General features: G+C 40.2%; 1 protein-coding gene across 2 annotated transcripts in view; it reads right to left on the bottom strand.

Annotated features, from left to right (window-relative positions):
• Nucleotides 1-22,491, bottom strand: part of DDR2 (discoidin domain receptor tyrosine kinase 2) — a 1,067,915-nt gene that overhangs the window by 138,584 nt on the left and 906,840 nt on the right. The window lies entirely within an intron of this gene.

Here is a 22,491-nt window from a genome sequence, read left to right as displayed (position 1 = left end):
TTCATTATTATTGAACAAGTGGATGGGGGACAGAGAGGTGGAACTATAGATGATTATCTTGAGTATAAGGAGTTAAAGTGGCAGCTCTGAACAAATGTCATTATTCACCCTGGCCTAAATGAAAATATTTCAGTTAGTCTATTTTAAGATTTAAAGCAGCCTTAGTTTTATGAATTTTATCTGATTTTGACAATAGAGTTGATATGTTTTCGCATATTCATTTACATATGTAACATATTTGTGGCATGACCCTTTTAAGTAATAATTATTTAATTACTCAATTAATTAAATGATATATGGTTGCTGGGATATAAAAGGATGGGTTTGCACATGTTTAGTTATGTATTCTTAGAAGTTCTTTCATTAAGGATGAAAGCGCTAAATAAAGAGTTTTATATTTTACAGTAATGGTCAGGAGCCTCTTTTCATCCTGTTTTATTGTTTGACTTTAAATTATTTTTTTATGAAATCCATTGCTCCTACTGCTATTGGAACTGTCTGGGTATCCTTCTTCCACACTGCCCTTGTTTCTGCCTGCAAATCCTGGTATTTTATGACTTTGTGTCTCTCTGTATATGAGACACTGGAGTCATTGGTTATAGCAATTTCAATGATCGTTGCTACTTTTGTCTTCTTTTCATGGTTTTCTCACATCTATTTTCTGCATTGTTGATAATGAGTGATCCAGTCCCATGTGATATAAACTTCATCTTTCTCTGTAATTCCAACATAGCAAATTAAAACCAAGAAAATCTAAAGGTGTTACTTCTCAATGCTAGAAGTCTAAACAAAAAAATCTCCATAACCTACAAGCTGTCATCACCCTAGAGAATGCTGATTTCTGGGTGGTCACTGAGTTATGGCACTGGCAGTGCAAGGCTATAATGCCTTCCACACATTTAGACCATCTACTACACAGACAGGGACTAAAGGTGGACATGTCTCGATTTACATCAAAAATAAATACACCTTGTGGCTGGTCAAACAGTACAATGCACTTGAGAGTCTCCATTTTCAAATCACCATAGGGAAAATCTCATACTACTTCATAGCAAGCTATAGGTCCTCATCACTGACCCAGTAAACCCATGACATGCATTTAAACTTATTGGAAATACTCACCATCCAACCCAATGCAATATTCATGGGTGACTTTAATTACCCTCAATTAAATGGCAATCATACATGACACCAAATGTACAGGCACAGAGATTCCTGTGTTTTGTATACACAAACTCCCTGCATCAGATTGTCAATACACCGATGAGGACTGCAAACATACTTAATGTGGTCATCACAAATATGGGAGAGTGCTTCGCACCTCCCTAGTGCAATATCTCCTCTGGTAAGGTCAGACCACAAAATGGTCTCTTTTGAAGTAAAAATAAAATATGTAGCCCCAGCAAACCCTGGAATATATAGGAGCTACTCTAAGGCTAACCTTCTGCTATTAAGTGACAACCTGGCAAAATTTCAAGCCCCCATAAACCCTGAGAACACTGCTACCTATGTAGAACTGCTCACAGAAACCCTGTACAAGCATGTTAATAGCTGCACAGAGGCACCTGTGCCCACCAGGAAGAAACACAGAACTAACTCAAAAAACAAGCCACCCTGGTAGAATCACAACATCAGTAGGCTGTACAACACGAGGAAAAAAATCATGGCAAAAATTAGAAGGTGCAGCACCCAGCATGATAAAAGCACTCTCATCACACTAAAACAACTCAGAGGACAAATAAAGTCTACCAAAGTCACATTTGAGGTGAATTTAGCCTCTCAGACCAAGGACAACCACAAGGCATTCTTTAGCTATATCCACAACCTAAAACGCAATATACAATTGTATGCAGAGCTCATTGTTAGTAGAGACACCTATACTGAACCAAAAGATATAGCAAACCTACTGGCTTACAAATTCAGTTCCAGCTTTCCCTATCAACCTCTCCTCAGGAAATACCATCAAATATAACTCCCCCTACTATTACTAAGGAACAAGTACATAATGCTCTCTCTCTCTCTCTCTCTCTCTCTCTCTCTCTGTAAGGTCAAGAACACTGCATCACTGGGCCCAGACAATGTCCCAGGATGCCTTCTAAATATCATGAAACATGACCTATCAGGCCCTCTAGAATTAGTATTTAACTGTAGCCTCCAAACAGGCCTCACAAATGGAGAACAGCAGCAGTCATCTCTTTGAATAAAGGTGGGCCATTTACAGACCCTGGAAAATATAGGCCATAAGTCTCACTAGTCTCATATGCAAAGACATGGAAAGAATTATCATGGAAATGATAAATAATGACATAGGACACTTCCAGATACTGGACCCAACCCAATGGCAAAATAGTTCACACTGCCTACGCTGACCTGGCCAAGGCATTTGACACAATGCCCCACTTGGGTATTGTTGATAAACTCAAGAGATTAGCTAGGTATACCCTTATATCACCCAGTGGATAACCAGCTGGCTCACAGACAGAACCTAGGAAGTTAGAACTGGGGAGTCAACCTCTACAAAGAGGCCAGTCACAAGTGGTGTCCCTGAGGGACTGGTCCTGAGACTGCTCCTTTTTGTCACTTACTTCTCTGAAGTCAAGGCCAGTGTCAATGATCTCTAGCTGAGTAAATTTGCAGATTATTGCAAATTAGGAGCAGTCATAGAATCTCCCACTGACACAAATTATCTCCAGGAAGCGCTGACACAGACAAATAACTGGCATCAGAGCAATGAACTAAAATTAAATGCCAAGAAACTCATAATAGTATACTTTGTGAAGTCATCCACCCCTGGTAACTATCATATTGACAGCACATCCCTAAGAGTTGACCCAGTAGTCCGGGACTTGGGAATACACAGACAGTAATCTAGTTTCTGACCATCAGTAGTGAGGAAATAATTCTGTTATGCAACTTTCAAACAAATGTATGTCCTCTAGTTCCAAGGAGGTCACTGTTTCACTGAATTTGATATTTATTAGACCTATCATTGAGTATAATGTTTCCCTTGTTATGTACATAACCAGGCACATCCAAAAATTGGAATGTCCACAGAGGTTATTCACTAAAAGAACACAGGGCATAAGTAACACATCCTATACAGACCACCTTAAAACCTTATCCCTATATTCTGTCTCCTACAGGCTATTAAGGGAAACTCTATATCTACCTTACAAGGCACTGTTGGACCCCGCCTGTCCTACAGATCCACAGAAGGAACAGGACCAGAATTACCCATTCTAAAGACTTAAATTTTGCATGTGATATAAATAGGATCTGTTGGAGAGACAGGTATTGTATCCCAGAGACCGCCCCTTCTCTGGAACAGGCTCCCCATCCATGTCAAACAGAGTTCTTCACTAACTCAATTCAAGTTCAACTTGGACAACTGGCTTGGGAACAGGAAAACCATCACTGGTTTGGTACCTGCGTCTCTAAAGGGCACATGTAGTCTGTAAATGGTTCCCCTCTCAGGCCCCAGCTTGCAAACGTTCCATCTCCCAAGTCCCTGCTTACACTTATCAATGGTATGAGAACTTGCCAGAGATTTGGCATACATGGAAAGGCTTAAAAAGCCCTTGTGATCATTAGCCTAATACCCATCTATGAACTATAATGCTATGTGGCTCATATTTCCAATGCTTCTCAGCTACTCCAGTATTATAATGATTGCAGAATCGCAATGCAACAGCCTTGCCATATTATTATGCCAGTATACAGGCCCTCTGCCATTAGTGTATCTTACCCAGCAACAAGATGTGTGACTGTTTCCAGTTTTGTTTTACACAGCCAACATGTTTCTGTTTCTCCCACATGTTCAATGGATTTTGCAAACCAATGTGTATGCAGTTCACTATCCTGGGCAATCAATATTAATCTTTTATCTCTTGGTTTAAATTCACCTCCCATTTACTATTCCTGTGTCAGATTCTCATTGATATGAGGTTGCTCCAGGAGTTTTTTTTTTGTATTTGCAACTTAATTTATATGTTTTTCTACATTTTTTGTCTTGTAATCTGATCCTTATCCTTATATTCTTTCTTTTCTTTTGTTTTTCTTGGCACATTCAGCCGCTGCCTGATTTTTGTCCACTTCTGGTTTGATTTCCTTTCCCGCTTGACACCAATATGCTCCTGCTAAACTAAGCTGGGAAGTCTTCTTAAAGTTCTTTTCATGTTTTAAAACATGGGTATGCTGATTTGTTTACAGGCTTAAGAAACGTGCTTGGAGAATATCATATAGAAATTAAACTACACATACATGGTTTCTGTTGTAAAGTGAGACATAATTCTCATTTGTAATCCACGGTGGTGCAGCGGTAGTGTTGTTGCCTCACAGCAAGAGGTTCTCCTGTTTGATTCTCAGCTAGTGTGCGGACAGTGCTTTTTGTGTGGAGTCTGCATGTCTTCCCCGTGGGTCGAGTGGCATTCTGAAAGACATGCGTGAATGGGCGTGCCTTTGTTGAAGGTTGGGCGTCGAGCTGACAACTCGGCATCGTGAAAATCTACTGCCAATCATTAGCAGACCGGAGTTCTGCTGTGGCAACCCCTAACCGGGAAAAGATGAAAAACAACAACAACAACAACATTGATCCTCCAGATCTGAATGAACTGATTAAAAGACAAGATTACCCATTACAGCCGAAGATTACCCAGAATAATTCCAAATACTAACTGCTTTTCAATATGAGATACAAACCTTGGCTTTTTGGCACATAAAGCTAGATTAACAAAGCTCAAAACTTTGTACATTGAACAACCATTGAGGAAGTACAGATTCCTTATTCTTCATTTGGTATTTCATCAGTAGAAGATATGGTATAAAGAACTGTTATCCTAACGAATAAAAACTTGGAAAGTATTAAGTATGTCAGCAGACTGATACATTTGATGAAAAGGTTAAGACAGCCCCCCCCAGATTTACTAATCTTCCGTGCAGGACTAGATTAGTTCTGCATGGAAGCAGCAGTTTAGGAAGAGGATGGCAGCATGCCATGCATATTAATGAAGGCATGCTGCCTGACCTCCTAATCCTACATGGAGGGTGTATGAGTGCAGGGGGCGTGTCTGAGAGCAGAGCTCTCAGAATAAACACGCCCTAGCAAAGTAGAATAGCAGAAAGTGTACATAAATGAGCGAGACCGCTCATAGGTATCCACATATCCCCACCAACAGTCCCCCATGTGTACAACAGCAACATGACATAAAAATAAAAAAGAAGTAACCCCCTTATTCATTTTTAAAACTTTGAGTACAGCTAACCGTAGGTGCACGGGTGTGCCCATTGCTTAGCTACGATTAAAGCAGCTTAAAAGGCTGAAGAGGATAAAAAGGAAAATATATGCAAATGAAACATCACAGCAATAGTGTAGTGGTAAGAGCAGGCATTCCCGGTTCGAGTCCCACTGCAGCACATACCATTTTCCATGTGAAACCTGTATACAAACATTAATTCACATTTTATTGCTGTACAACCTACTAAATAACATTTAAATGTGAAATGGAGTACTGCATTAAATGCACATGTGAAGAGTCAGTGCCATAATGAATAAGTTGGCAGTAAGCAGGCGTAAGCACATCTGAGCAGTAGGAAGCATACGTAAGCACTAGTAAGTGTATGCAAGTGCGTTTGCACGGGGTAAAGCACCGCTGACACAGATTAAGCAAAGGGGAAGCTAACTGGGTGTAAGACACTGTGACCAGAAGCCAGCAGTGCTTACCTCTGCGCAATCCCACTGACAACCGCTTGAAAGTGCCTTAAGCACACCGTATCCAATGGCCAGTGTTCTGCCCAGCAACAAAACAAACAGCTTCTGCAAGGCCGGAACCCAGGACCATGCACACCATACACAAAACGATCTACCACTACGCCATGCCAGATATGCAGAAATTGTATGTTGTCAGAAACATAACCCCAGCCCAGTCATGTAACAGTACAGAGAATGTATACCAACAGATAGATGGGCGTATGTGTTCAAATATATCACTAGCTAACTGGATACAACATATCTATACATGTAGTCACATATATATATATATATATATATATATATATATATATATATATATATATATGTGTGTGTGTGTGTGTACATATATATAAATATCCAGAGAGATATATACATATATATACAAATATGTGAACAAATGCTGACAACTAAACATATATAGTCAACATCTATATGTCCACATATACACATCATGTGACATATGTACACAGATATATGTTTCCGTAGGTATATTCCAACATAGTTAGAAATATGTAAGTAAATATATATATATATATATATATATATATATATATATATATATATATATATATATATATATATACCCACAGAAGTATGTATGGCCAGACATATGTAGATACCAATGGTAGATGAATAGAATCATATATGTCCACATGCACCATCAATGGGCCTGAGAGGTCCAAACAATATACATCACGTATGAATTTGCATACCCCCCTGCCCAGCCAAACACATACGTCCTGCAATACACTACAAGATCATAGTATTATACTTTTGTCATTGAACTAGGGAATTAAATTAGTCCTCTGTCATGTGTCACATGTCATCACATACCCCTGTCTCCCACCCACTAGGCGAGCCAAGCAGTACAGACCCATCCAACCCAGGCTATCCCCAACCCATACATGCATAACCCACAGTTCTGCTTCCCTCCACCTGCAGCACACAAGCAGCCACCATCCCTACCCTGGTTACTGGCCCGTAGCTACCACACCACCACACATTGACCCCCACCACCCTCGGGAACCATCCCGTCTGATGTTCTGACCCAAGTATCCTAGGTGTGGCACACGCCGTAGACCATGCACATAGCCAGGGGTACCTATGCAACCCTGGGTGTAGAAGAAGGTCGAATACCCAATGTGTGGGTTGTCCCGCATGGGACAAATGTATGCCTGGTACTAACAATGGATGTCATGTGTGACTCTGTGTACACTAATGGATTTAGTCATAGGTATCGCAAAGCATACGGGGCACACAAAGTTGGCCGGTATGCACATGAAACACAATATCCAGCAATACCAGTCAACATTACAGGATATGTAGCTAAATCTTTAGAGGTATATGTGTTTGTATAAATACCCATAACTATATAGATATATACCTCCCCCTCTCTGTAGTACAGATGTATACATACATAGATAGACATATAAATAAATACACATATATACATATATACATATGCAGACACCTATACATCCACATGTCATTTATATATATATATATATATATATATATATATATATATATATATAAATATATATATATATATATATATATATATATATATATCTATATATATCTATATATATATATATATATATATATATATATATATATACATATACACATATATATATATATATATATATATATATATATATATATATATATATATATATATATATGTATTATATATATGTGTGTGTAGATAAACACGGATATATAGCTATGATAAGATACAGCCCTAAGAATGACATATGTTCACAGGCCATGCCAATGGAGGTGTGGGGCCTAAGCAACAAAGGTGTAACATGTAGCATGAACCCCCTCCCAGCCAGACAGGAGAAACATACAAACATACCCACAAACAATGTAAACAATCCATTGCTCCACAGACCACAGGCAGGATACAACCGGGGGGGGTACACAGTGGACCCGAGAAGTCTAATCTTGGAACAGAGACAGGAGCGTCCCTTGCGGGACACGCCAAAAATTGTCTTGTGATAGGAGGAAGCCCATGCAATGACCTATCAAGGCGGGACATGTACATACCCAGACTACAAGGGTGGGAAAGCCTGATGACCCATGGGTCGAGACAATGTAAGAGATGGTTCCCATGAAGTGGAGAGTGGGCAGTGTGTAGTGGTATGTTTAGACTCAACCTGCACCCAGAGTAAGGATGAGTGCTGTAGAGGAGGCGCAGGTGGGGGAACTATGGGTATGTAATTATGGGTCTAGGCGTGCAGGTGTTTTCTGGAGTGGGTGTATTCAGACCACCCCAGGGATGTAACCAATAGTGTTCATTGGGCAGAGCAGCAGCCCAACGAGCAGCCACTCCTGCTACGAGTCCCACTGCAGCACAGTCTATTTTACATGGCAAAGAACGGTATAACCAGATATATATGTAAATATGCAGAGGTATGTGTGTGTGTATATATACCCATAACTACATGCAGATATACCTCTCCCTCTCTGTAGTACAAATGTATACATACATAGACAGACATATATACAAATACCCACATATAGATAATAGATATATGTAGAATCCACAATGAGTACAACCCACAAAACAAGTGCTCACGGCCGAAGAGATCACCAGGACCAGGATGCAAATAGTTTTATGTAACAATTTCTTTATTTTACGTATAACATCCACAAGTAAGCAGTTCACAGAAAAAACTGACTGAAACAGGCAATACAGTCAAGCGCTTTCGCCCGGGCTCTCCCAGGCTTTATCAAGACAAGAATACAGGGAATGTGCTTCCATTATATACCTATGCCTTCCCAATAATTCAATTATGTTAATATAATTAATTGAATTATTCTTATTGTTTAAAAAGTTTCTTAGTGCTTAAAGCTGTATAATCAAAAAGCATTTCCAGGGTCCACATAAACAACTTGATTTGTAACATGCAATCTTTTAAAAAGTTCTTTTAAGAAAACTTTTTAAATAAATAAAATAAATATGAACATATAAATATTATTAATTTTTAGATTATAAATCTATTGTACATATAACCAATATAAATATAAATATGTAATTTAAATATTCCTAACTATGTATTTATAAAATGCATATTGTGTTAAATATTCAATATTAAAAACTGTGTTGTGTATAATAATCTAGACAAATTGTAAAATTGTAAAAAAGGCTGTTAAAAAGTTGTTTAAAAAAGTTATTGAAAAATACTAAAGTACTGTGCATAGAATAATGTTCATACATTCTACTAAACTAACTAAAATATTAAAAACAGACCATGTTATATATTACAAATTAAATGCAGATAATAAATACTTAAAAAATCATTCTATTCAATATATATTTCAAAAAACTATTATAATGCCATCTTAAGATGAAAGTCTTTGTACTTATAAATTAATGGTTTGGCTATAGTTTGGCTCTTCGTAGTTTAAGGGCACTGTTAATACTGATGGCATCATTAAGCCCTGGTGGCCTTGTGGCATTTAATTTTATTTGCCACAACAATTCTTTATATTCCAGGGATGCTTCCCAATCACCCCCTCTTACACTATTGAATACTTGTTCCAAAACAAAGAATTTTAAGCACATATTACTGCAAGTTAAGGAATGCTTGTAAAATGCATTTGATTCTTTTTTGCTTTTAATTTCATAAATGTGCTCATATACCCTTCTTTTTAGGGTTCTTTCAGTTTTTCCAACGTAAAAACATAAACAGTGTTGGCAAAATCCCAAATAAACCACACCTTTTGAGTTGCAGTTAAAATGACCTGATGGAAATAGATTTATATTTCTAGATTTTAGATAAATGCCTTTATTATTTAATATAAAGCAACATTGGTTACAGGAATTGCATTTGTAAGTTCCTCTAGTAAGTTAGTTTCTACTATTACCAGGTAATGTGTCCCTTTCTAATAATTCTTTTAAATTGCAGTCCCTTCTTCTAACAAATTGTGGTCTATTGAGAATACTTTTCTTGAGATCTTCATTGATAGAGAGAATAGGCCAAAATTTACAAATAGTGTTCTCAATTTCCAAATTGTTCATGTTATATGTATATAGAAAATAAAGATTTTTCGTCATATTATTATTCTTTATGGTAACAATTTCTTGGGACTTTGTGTTGCCAAGTAATGGGGGAAATTGTGTATTCCTTTTTTGGGATATTTCATTGGCCAAAGTTTCAAACAAATTTTTTGGATAGCCTTTTTCTAAAAACAATTCCTTTAGGTATTCACATTCTTTTTGATAAAGGATATCCGTACTGCAAATTCTGGATGCTCTTATTAATTGACCTTTTATGATCCCCTTTTTTTGAAATATTGGATGGTTACTTTTAAAGTGCAGCAGCATGTTTGAGTAGGTATTTTTTCTAAAAATACTTGATTCAAACTGTTTGGATATGTTGTTTTTCCTTAAAACAATGTCTAAATAATGTAATTCAAATGGATTTATTTTGTGTGTAAACTTTAAAAAACTGGTGGAAGAATTAATGTGTTGCATAAATTTTTCAAAGTCATTAATATCACCTTTCCACAGAATGCAAATATCATCCAGGAATCTTTTATAGTGAACAATGTTTTCTGCCCAACATGATGGAAAAATAAACTTATTTTCCCAAAAGTGTAATACTAGATTTGAGTAGGCCGTGGCACAAGGTGTGCCCATTGCTACCCCTTTGTTCTGCTTGAATAACTCACCATTAAAAATAATAAAGTTATTATTCAAAATAACCTCCATAAATTCAACTATTAAATTTATTATTTTGCTGCTGAAACCTGATTTTTCAATAAGTATTCTACTGAACCACTCTATTCCAATAGTGTGCGGAATACTAGGGAATAAATCCACGATGTCAATGGTAATCATGTAATTAGTCATATTAAAAAATTCACTTTTTATTCCTTTCAAAAATTCCCATGAATCCTTGCAAAGGCATTCTATTGATGATACCAAATTCTTGGTTGAAATATCAATAAATTTGCCCAATGGTTCAGTAATACCCTTTGCGCCAGCAACTATGGGCCTAAATTTTAAGGGATCCAGGCCTTTATGGACTTTTGGGATGCCAAATATAATTGGCATCAGGGGTTTTTGTACCAAAAGGTAATTAAATAATTGTTCATTAAGGACTCCCTGCATGAGATGATCTTCTAGCATAAGTCTGATCTTTGCATATGCAATATTGCGTTCATTAATTGAAACTTCTGTATATTTTTCAGTGTCATGTAAGATATTAGAAATATGTGCTTCGTACTCATGTTTGTACATGAGAACAACCCCACCACCTTTGTCTGGTTTCATTGGTCTAATTTCCTCATTCTTGAAAAATCTTATAGATTCATGAAAGTCCCTTGTAAAATTGTTAGCTTTGTATTCCACATGATTTGATACGAAACTTCTAAATTCAGTTTCTACCATATCCTCAAATACCTTCAAGACAGGGTGGAGGGGTGGGTTAAACGTACTTGTTCTTTGAAAGGGATTTTTAACATTCTGCCCACCTCTAAAATAAATATTTAAGTTCAAGTTTCTAATGAAAAGTTTAAGATCCAAGATAGTTTTTGGGATATTTATGGGTTTTTCAGGTACAAAATGAAAGCCCTTTTTAAATAGTTCAAAAAACACATTATTGACCGAAACATCAGTGTAATTATAAATAGAAAAATTCCCCTGTTTAGCCACTGTACAATTTGGCAAATGAATAATTTCTATCGCTGAAGAAGGCATTGGAGCAACTATCTCCTTTTTTACAATTTTACAATTTGTCTAGATTATTATACACAACACAGTTTTTAATATTGAATATTTAACACAATATGCATTTTATAAATACATAGGAATATTTAAATTACATATTTATATTTATATTGGTTATATGTACAATAGATTTATAATCTAAAAATTAATAATATTTATATGTTCATATTTATTTTATTTATTTAAAAAGTTTTCTTAAAAGAACTTTTTAAAAGATTGCATGTTACAAATCAAGTTGTTTATGTGGACCCTGGAAATGCTTTTTGATTATACAGCTTTAAGCACTAAGAAACTTTTTAAACAATAAGAATAATTCAATTAATTATATTAACATAATTGAATTATTGGGAAGGCATAGGTATATAATGGAAGCACATTCCCTGTATTCTTGTCTTGATAAAGCCTGGGAGAGCCCGGGCGAAAGCGCTTGACTGTATTGCCTGTTTCAGTCAGTTTTTTCTGTGAACTGCTTACTTGTGGATGTTATACGTAAAATAAAGAAATTGTTACATAAAACTATTTGCATCCTGGTCCTGGTGATCTCTTCGGCCGTGAGCACTTGTTTAATAGATATATGCATATACAGACACCCATACATCCATATGTCGTTAGATATATATATATATATATATATATATATATATATATATATATATATATATATATATATGTATACAGCAATATAGGTTCATAGGTTCTTAGGTTGGTACTAGGCTATCAGCACTAGGGCCTTTACAAGCCTAGCCATAACAATTCCCTGGCTATTTCTTCCCACACTATTTACTTCCCTGGACCCTTGTCTAGCAGGGCGACTGACGTGATCCCCGGGTGAATTTCATTTCTCCCATCCAATCGTCAAGGTTCCTTTTGAAGAGGACCAAAGAGGCACTGCTTGACATGTATGGGCAATCTATTCCAGAGTCTGGGAGTCTCTGGGTCAGGAACCTATCCCTCCAGCATGTTTTGTTTATTGTGATGACAAGGTTTAGATCCCTGAGCATGTGGCTCTGAGGGATTGGGATTTTTAATGTAGCATGTCCAACAGCTCTGGGTTTGACATGGCCTTGTATGTTAAGCAAAGATCGCCTCTGAGTAGACGATATGCACAGAGTATAGCTGGAGTTTTTGCGGTCAGCAGGGCATCTGCTTTAGGCCTGTGATTCTTTTAGTGAGGTATTACTGTGGCCTTTCCAGTTGTTGCAGATGTCTTGAGAGGTACATACCAAATGGGGCATTGTATTCTATAATGGGTCTAATGAGGGATGAGTACAGTGGGACAATGACTTCCTTTTTTCTGGATGAAAAGCCCTTAGTGATGAGGTGTGCCACATAGAAGGATTTCCTGACTGTTGTGGCGATGTGGTTATCGAAGGTGAGACCACTGTCCACCTGTGTCCCTAAGTCTCTTATCAAACTTTTGGTGTTTAGTGTACTGCCACCTGTATGGTAATTCACGGATACATGTTTTTTCCCAAAGGGGATAACTATACATTTCTTGGCATTGAGCTTGAGCCCATGGCTCTGACACCAAGCATCTGTTTCTGTAAAGCCCTTTTGTAGAGAATCCACATCATTTGGGGATTCAGTAATGGATCCCAGTTTGCAGTCATCTGCAAACTTTGTTATCCAGAGCCCCTTAGTGTTGGCCTGTACTTCAGAGAAGTAGATGCCAAACAAAAGCGGTCCCAGGACTGAACCCTGAGGTACTCCACTTGTCACTTGTCTGGAGCTGGATTTGGAGTCGGCTACTTTTACAGTGTGGGTTCTATCAGTAAGCCAGTTAGCAACCCATTGGGTGATGTAGGGATTAATGCCCAGCTTAGTAAGTTTATCTATGATTCCAGAGTGGGGATGGTGTCAAAGGCCTTGGCAAGGTCTAGATAGGCTGTGTGGACCACCTTACCCTTGTCCATGGCTCTGGAGACTGATTTGAGGAAGTCAATCAAGTTCAGGAGACAAGATCGGCCCTTTACGAACCCAAACTGGGTGGGGTCCAGTGTTTGAAGGTTGCCAATGTCTTTGTTTATAAATTCCATGATAATACGCTCTATGGCCTTGCAGATAAGGCTTGTCAGACTGATGGGATGGTAGTTTCCAGGATCCATGGTGGATCCCCCCTTGTGGAGTGGGATAACTGTAGCTGTGCGCCACTCAGTGGGCATGAAACCTGAGGTGAGGCTATAATTAAACATGACACTTAGATGAGGTGCCAGTTCATATTGTAGTTCATGTAGTACACTGCCCGGGATGTCATCTGGTCCCATGGATGCTGTATTCTTAGTTTTGAGAGTCGTTTTTACCTGTGTGGCATTACCGAATTTGGCAATCTTCCGTATTGAGATGGGCCATTTAGGGGGTGAGAGCGGGGGTGAAGTTGGCACTGAATCGATCTGCCAGGATATTGGCAATATCCTTGGGATCAGTATATTTAATGCCATTCTGTTTTAGCTCAGAGCAGATCTGAGCATTGCCATTTAGATTCTTGACATAGTTATAGAATGCCTTGTTGTTGTCTTTGGAATCTTTAGCAATTTTATTTTTGTAACTAGTTTTGGAGGATTTTATGAGGGATCTCAGTTTCTTACTGAGGCTGGTAAGGAAGTTTTTTGCATCCTGGGATTTTCCTCTTCTGCAACAGTTTCTTCCTTTTGTTGTAAAGTTTGTTTATGGCAGGGGACCACCAGATTGGCTTCTTTTTTTGGATGAGAGCATCTTGGTTCTATTTGGGATGGCACGATTTATGCATGAGTGGATGTGCTCGTACAGTGCCTTAGTGTAGGATTCAGCAGTTGAACTTTCAGCTCCTGTCTGCATGGGTGTCATGAAGTTTGTCACTTGACTTGAGTAGCATGAAGTTGGCTTTGGAGAAGTTTTTTATGGAGATTTCCTTACTGGGGGGTGGGGGTGGGATGTGGATGTTAAGGGTGATTAGCTTATGGTCAGACGTGACTAACGAGGGAGTGATCATAGGTGTGGAGCATCGATTTCCCATGTTGGTAATGACCAGGTCTAGGATATTGGAGCCCCTGGTGGGACTATGGATTAGTTGATCCAGAGCATTGGAATTTATGAATTCCAAGAACCGTTGGGCAAAGGTGTTGGTACATGAGTAGCTTTCCCAGTTAATGGCAGGGTAGTTAAAATCACCCAGTATTAGAGTGTTTGGTTCTATCTTAATATTTTCCAGTATGTTTAGAAAGGTGTAATGAGAATCTTGGGGTATGGTGGGGGATCTGTAGAAAGCTACAATTTGGATTGCAGTCTTACCTAGTGTTAGTTGTATACATATACAGATATATATATTTATATATATATATGTATGTATATATATATATATATATATATATATATATATATATATATATATATATATATATATATATATATATATATATATATATATATATATATATATATATATATGTGTGTGTGTGTGTATGTGTGTGTGTGTGTGTGTGTGTGTGTGTGTAAATATATATATAGCTAGGATATGATACGGCAGTTAAAAATTACATATGTTCACAGGCCATGCCAGTGGGGGTGAGTATCCAATCAACAAACGTGTAACACGTAGCATCAACCCACCCCCCCAGCTAGACAAACACCACCAAGTCTAATCTTGAAACAAAGACAAGAATGTCCCTTGTGGGACAACCCAAAAATTCAAAGCTTTTCGGGTTTCCAGCCATTACATGGATGTTGAACAGCAGGGCATGCATGTTCTCTGACTACAAGGTTGGGGAAGCCTGTTGATCCATGGGGCGAGACAACATACATGATGGGTCCCAGAAGTGGGGAGTGGGTAGTGTGTACTGGTGTGGCCAGACCTGACCTGCACCCGGAGTAAGGAAGAGTGCCAAAGAGGAGGTGCGGGTGGAGAACTATGGGTATGTAATTATGGGCCTAGGCGTGCAGGTGTTGGTTGGAGTGGTTCTATGTGGACCGCGCCAGGGATGCAAGCAATAGTGTACATTGGGCAGACCTGACAACTAATGAGCAGCCATGCCTGGCATGAGTCCCACAGCAGCAATGTCTGCTTTACAGGGCAATGGGCGGAATAACCAGATGTGTCTTTGCAAACCCACTAAATGACAACAAAGAACACATGGTCGCAACACCCCACTGTAGACATGTAAGCTGAACTAATTGGCATCACAAGGTATTATTGCTGTCCCTACCCCCACCCAGGGGTGTGAGTGTCCAGACCTACCCCCAAATGTAGGGTATATACACAGCTGTCGCTGTAGAAGAAATGGCCAGCTGTGGACCTTCCCATCAGCCGTCCTGCACATCCCTGAACATGTCCCCTACTATCAGCCCCTCTTTGTGGCTCAATAACACTACTTACTTACTTGCGTTCATAGTAATGTTCACAGTCACAAGTAGGTGACACCCTCCACACAACTATATTGGCATAATCTGGAAAGCCCCAACCCAGGTGTATTACCACAGTCCCAGTCTACACATGTAAATAACACATGAAGGGAAAACCCAAGCACACTCGGACCACCACCTGTTCACCACCTGGTGAAGTCCACCACCCCCCAACACTCCATACCCCTACACCAACTACTGACACTGACACTTATCCTGCCTCGCATACATATCCCAACACCCTGCAAACCTGCACTACTGCTCCTACACCAATCAGTCAAACAGCCTACTATACAGTTAAGATGTCCCCCCCCTCCACCTACCGGACTACACCTCCACTAGTCACATCTACTCTACAACACAGGTATGGCATAACTAAACCTAACCCGAATACCTGCGTGTACCCTATCCATAAATGCTAAACTGGAATCCCACATAACCTTACACTGACCTTCGTGAACAGTCATACCTGACATGTACACCTGACTTAAGCATGTATAATACTGACATGTACATGAAGTAGCATGGGGGTATGCAGCAGCAAGCGGGAGTATGCCTGTTTGGGTGGCGGTAAGCAATGGCCACACTGGTTAAGCAATATGGAGGCCAACCCAGTGTAAGATGCCATAACTGGAGGGCAGCAAGTCTGAGCCTAGCGCACACCAGCGCATACCCACCCACACTTGCCCCGCAGTGCCTTAGGCATGCTGCAGACCACAGCCCTCATTGTGGCCAGTAATAACATAATCAGCACTCCCAGGCACTCCCTGCACACTAAGTTGAGTTACCATGTTATATGCTTTGTATATTGCTGGTCTTGCAGTGTTCTGTGAGTTACGATGAAGGCATGGCAGATATACAATCAGCTGCTGTTATCACAAACATATCATCCGTCACAGTCAGTCAACAGTATAGGTCATGTAAGTATGTACATTAATACCAGCAGACGTGCACAATGCTCAGTCACATTATTCCATGCAGTCTATGAGTATCAATGAACAGTGCCTGTCCATGCATACTGTGAGAACAGTAGTCTTGTATAATACTGAAGAGAGGAATGGAAAATGGGGCACAGCGTGGGGGCGTGTTTCATCTGCGAAAGCAGGAGGTGAGGCTGGTCTGATGTATGCACAAACTGCTGCTTCTCAAAACCCTGGCAGGATGCTACCAGTGGGAGAAACAGTGTAGACCAGCGAAGTGTACTTGTAATACAACAACAGGTCCATCCCTGCTGGGTCACAATGATGTTCCCACCAGTATCGGAGGTGGATGAAGGGAAGGCTCGAATGTATGTGGACTAAACGGATGAAGAGCCTGCAGAAGGTTGCATCGAGACAGTAATATGAAGTACCGAGACGTGTAGAAAGGGAAATGTGTGTAGGTGTGGTATGGCAGGGCTAGCAACTGCAGAATGGATGGATGCTGTGTACGTGGAGCTCGGGGGCTAGGGAAAGGGAGCATGGGTATGACATTAAGGTAGAAATATGCAAATTACGCAGAACTGCAATAGTGTAGTAGTCAGAACATCTGCCTACCACACATGCATTCTCAGTTTGAGTCCCACTGCAGCACATTCTATTTTCTGTGTGAAATCGGTATAACAACATCGTTTTGCTGTATAACCTACTAAATTATATTTACACTTGCACAGGAGTACTGAATTACACATGGCCCACTCACTATTCAAAGGACATGAGACGACACACAGATATGTACACATAGACAAACTTTAATGGTGTATTTTACAGTAATGTATGCCATTACTGACAACACATAGATCTGCACTTATTTAATCAGTGAGGAATGCAAGACCCACACAGAAAAGTAGATGCAGACAGTGTGGATATACAACATACAATACTGTCCAGGCCAGGCCTGTCAAATCGTACAACTGTGGACAAAGGATTTGCCATCAAGATAGGTAACAATAAACAATAACAGATGTAGTTCAGCAGATGCCAGTCACACCCCGTAGTCAAGGACTAGGGGGACATTTCTTACTCATGATAATGTCTATGTATCTGTCACATGTATGGACCCTGACCAAACAATGCCATGGGAGTCCATGATATTACTGGGATGATATCAGGAATGCTAGCAGTATATTATGATAGGCCAAAACTGAACAACCCCTAACCGTATCACAGCAGGACAGAGCCAGGAATAAATGTGGAGGACAGAGGTGGGAACACAGGGCCATACTCGTAATATTGCTGTTACACACCCTGCACATTGCTGGTGTTACAGGATTCATTGCAACATACCCTTATGTTGGAATAACACATCAGGAACACAACTGGAAGTAGCCATGTACTGATAGCACGCAACTGACAGATTGCCGGGGGTATATCTAGGACAAGCCCTGTGTGGTGCACAGGCAAAAGCAAACAGATAATCCATTGGCCATCACGTGGATAGGCCCACTGTTGAGAGCTATGCAGACAGACTGCATTACATCCTAAACTACAATGTACACACAAACACTGCAAGATCAGCAATATGCAAAGCACATAACAACACTACTCACTCTGTCTGTAGGTCTAGAACTTCTTAAGATTGTGTAGTTGTCCTGTGCTTGCAAGCCCTGCTGTAATAGGTACTGCAACCTGCCATCTGTAACACTGCTGCCCACTTACAGGAAGGATGTCCTCCATACTGGGAAAGCGAAGGGACAACACCCACATGAGTACGCAATTTATAGTACTGGGTTTCCATGACGATGGCTAACAGAATCACTACACAGCAGGCTGCACGTAGTCAGCAACTGTTGCACACTGATTGGTGCAGAGCCCATCACCTAATCATGTGCATCACCTACAAAAGCCATGCTGAAAACCATTTAAACCAACTAATTCGCTCTACTGGAGAGAGAGAGAGAGAGAGAGAGAGAGAGAGAAACAGAAAAGGAAATCTAAACCATACTTATAAAACGGAGTGGGGAACAAATTACAACAAGACACAACCGGGAAGGTGTCACACCCGTCTAAACACTAAAAGGTATATAAAACATAACTGTACGTAATTTAATGTAGTATGAGGTATAGATTATTAGGATTTATGATGTAAAATGTTTGATATGTGCCATCTGTAGTTGTCCCTGTAATGATGTCCCACTAAACAATTGATATGGGCAATACTGTCTGTCCCTGTAAGCAGTGGGACATACCCGCCAACTGTGCAGATCAGCAATGAATGACAAAGATGTCAGCCATAATATCTGTGTATGTTATGTTAGTGTGGACAATAGCTGTTGGTGGATATATTGCCGTCATGATAGACACATGGTTGTCAGAGCACACCACTTGCAGGACAGTCATGTGAATGTGCAATGTAGAATTCACAAATGCCATAGGTGTGTAACAGGCATACCAGCACTCTCACACCATAGTTACCATCCTAATGTTAGTCAGTGTTCACATGTGGCACCTGTCTGTGTTGCGGGAAGCCAGAATAGTGCAGCTATGAATGAAAGACAGTGACAGAACGTGGACCGGATGTCTGTATACACTCTACATATCTGTGTGATACGGAATGTGACGTGTATGTGTACAGATACAGACACTCATATAGACATAGGTATATCCACAATGTACAACATATATCTACACATGTATGTACATAGATGTATATTTATACACACACACACACACACACACATATATATTATATTATATATATATATATATATATATATATATATATATATATATATGTATATATATATATATATATATATATATATATATATGTATATATATATATATATATATATATATATATATATAGGTTTACTATTGAAATGTCGATCCGACATGTGCGAATGCGAACTGCAATCTTCACTACACCGACTCCCAGATGCGAACGGCAAAACCTCACCTATCCGACCCATGGTAGCATGGGTGTGGAGTGTTGCTGCTGCCAGTAATGTCGATCGTCGAAGGTTTCAGTTAAGCAGCGAACAGTTCGCAGTAGTTTGGTTGGCAGAAACACGCTGATGAGGTCGTTGCTCAACAAAGTGCATTTGCACATTCAATAGTAAACCATATATATATTATATATGTATATATATATATATATATATATATATATATATATATATATATAGTGGCACTGACAATGGCATGCAGGTGAAATAGTGTGTAACAGGCCAGCAAAGATAAGTGTCCCCACAGGGAGCATGGCTACAAACACATAGCACAAAGCATGGTAAATACGCATAACACAACGCTTGGTACAATACAACACATGTCACAATGGTAGGTAAGCAGCTGACATACCAATTGCAGTTTGTGAATGTGTTGTTGTAGCTGATATGGTTGGGGGAGACATATATGTGTATTAATAACTATGGTAACACTGCTGTATGGGTGGCTCAGACCTGTTTCCATCCTTATGTCTTCCAGGAATCATGTCGCGTAGTCGCCTTCCTGCTTACAGTGCCACTGAAATGTCTATCATCATCGACCACCTGGTACAGCACTGCATACTTCTTTCCAGCCGGATGTCCCATGACCAGCTGGAGAGAACCACCCTGTGGAATGAGCTAGGCCATAGGGTCAATGATATTGGACTGCATAACCGCAGCTATGAGCAGGTCTGCCATCATTGCACTGACCTGCTTCACCATTTATGTTGGTGTGCAGCTGCCGTAAGGGGGGACCACCTCACAATGGGGGAGGCAATCCACCCATCCACAACTCACCCGTGTGGAGGAGCTTCTCAGCAGCCTAGTGGCACCTGTCTGCTTGCAACATCAACACCTGGCAGGGCACATCTTGGAGGTGGGTGCCAACAACACACCAGCTGAGGGGCATGCAGGTAAGGCCTCAGGGCACATCGGTACACCACTTATGTGTATGCATCTGCATCTGTACAGGTACATCATGCAAAACTGAGATGTCATATACTTTGTCTGCTGCTGTGTAGTAGTAATAAACTGTTGTGTATAAGCTGTAATTTTGTGTAATTCTACTGTTGATGTAACATAATGCTGCACTCACCTGTTATGAATGCCACAGCTGTGGCCACTGACATCAGCTTTCTTGCACTATGTTGGTCCCTCCAGGATACAACCATGGCAGCAGCCTGTAGCCGGTGAGTATGGTTTGTGTTCATGCATGATGATTAACTGGGCATGTAATAGCTATGGGCTATCCCCCATGCACACATCTAACACACCTACCCATACTGCATGCTGTACATGTTCATGTTTTGTTGCTGAGAAATGCACTGCATCACAGTAGAGACCATGCTGGGGTATCAGATGGGTACAACAGACACATGCAACATAACTAACATTCTGTCAATGTGCCAGGTGTCCGCAGGGATGGGACATGTGCCAGGACACATGGCCTACAGTAGGGACATGTGTGACTCAACATCACCATGGCTGCAGCTGCACACAAACAGGTTAAGTAAACATTGCAGACGTAACCCTGACCCCACAGCACTCATCACATTAGTGTGTGCACTCCAATGGATGTGCACATGAATAGACCTTGCAACCATGCAGAGGTCTGGGACATGTGTAGTGCACCCCTCACAGCCATGGTAAGGTTCACTGGTTGTCAGTGTAATAGTCATGTACTGGTCATACATGCACTGCTGATGTTGTGATCTGTAAAACAGACATCAGGCATCCACAACTGATAGCTGTTCACATACCATCCTAGGCATGTGTTGCTACAACACACAGGGGCTGTGAGCAGAGGAGCCGACATAACCGACACAGTACTACAGATGCATCAATGGTGTCTACACCTGCGAGGTATGGTGCACAGTACTAGGCAGGGTGTGGAACAGGCCACAGTAACACTTTGTGCATGGGTGCAGTGTTAACATGGGGAGGGGCCATCACCTACCAACAAAGCCCATGCCTCACACACATGTATACTGCCACTAGCATGATGTCACTATAGTTGCACTGCATGCTGTTGAGCTCCATGTGTAATACATGTTGACAGAAGGCTAATGGGAGGACTGTGTGTACAAAAGTTGTGCAACTGCACATGTAGGAGTGTGGGGTATGTGTGTGTGACTCGGTTGGGTTCTTAAGTACAATCTAGTGGACTGTGGACGATGCATGTCGGATGTGTGTGCATGTGTGAGTGTGTGTGTGTGTGTGTGTATATGTGTGTGTGTGTGTGTGTGTGTGTGTGTTTGTGTGTGTCCATGTATGCACAGGCAATAGTGGGATTGACCACATGGTGGTACTTCCTCTTGGGATTGTGCCGTACATGGAGTGAGACATGGGACACCAGGACATCCTGTCAGGTATGTGAACATAGGACAGCTGATAGCATTACAAGGTCTGTAGCATGGAGCATGCATTGGGAGGTGCAGTACATACCAGGTATACACATCATATTGCCAGCAGCAGATAAGTAACCAGCTACCCACATATGCAGCACTACAAATGCAATGGGGAATTACCACAGCACATCAGTGAGTGTATCCAGGCAGTACTGTCATCCGCATGATGGGTCGCTTGTGCAGCAGATGTGGCATGGACCGAGCAAGACTGTAGTATGAGGCTATGGTGTGTGACATATGTAGTGAATGTAGCAGCCCCAATCATATAGGGGCCTCGTACACCATTACTGCCCATACACAGGGTAATACA

The sequence above is a fragment of the Protopterus annectens genome, chromosome 10.part0, assembly GCF_019279795.1.
Source record: "Protopterus annectens isolate FY-2018-M chromosome 10.part0, PAN1.0, whole genome shotgun sequence".
NCBI classification, from domain to species: domain Eukaryota; kingdom Metazoa; phylum Chordata; order Ceratodontiformes; family Protopteridae; genus Protopterus; species Protopterus annectens.
The sequence above is the reverse complement of the archived record's forward strand: the minus strand, read 5'-3'. Positions and strand labels throughout refer to the sequence as shown.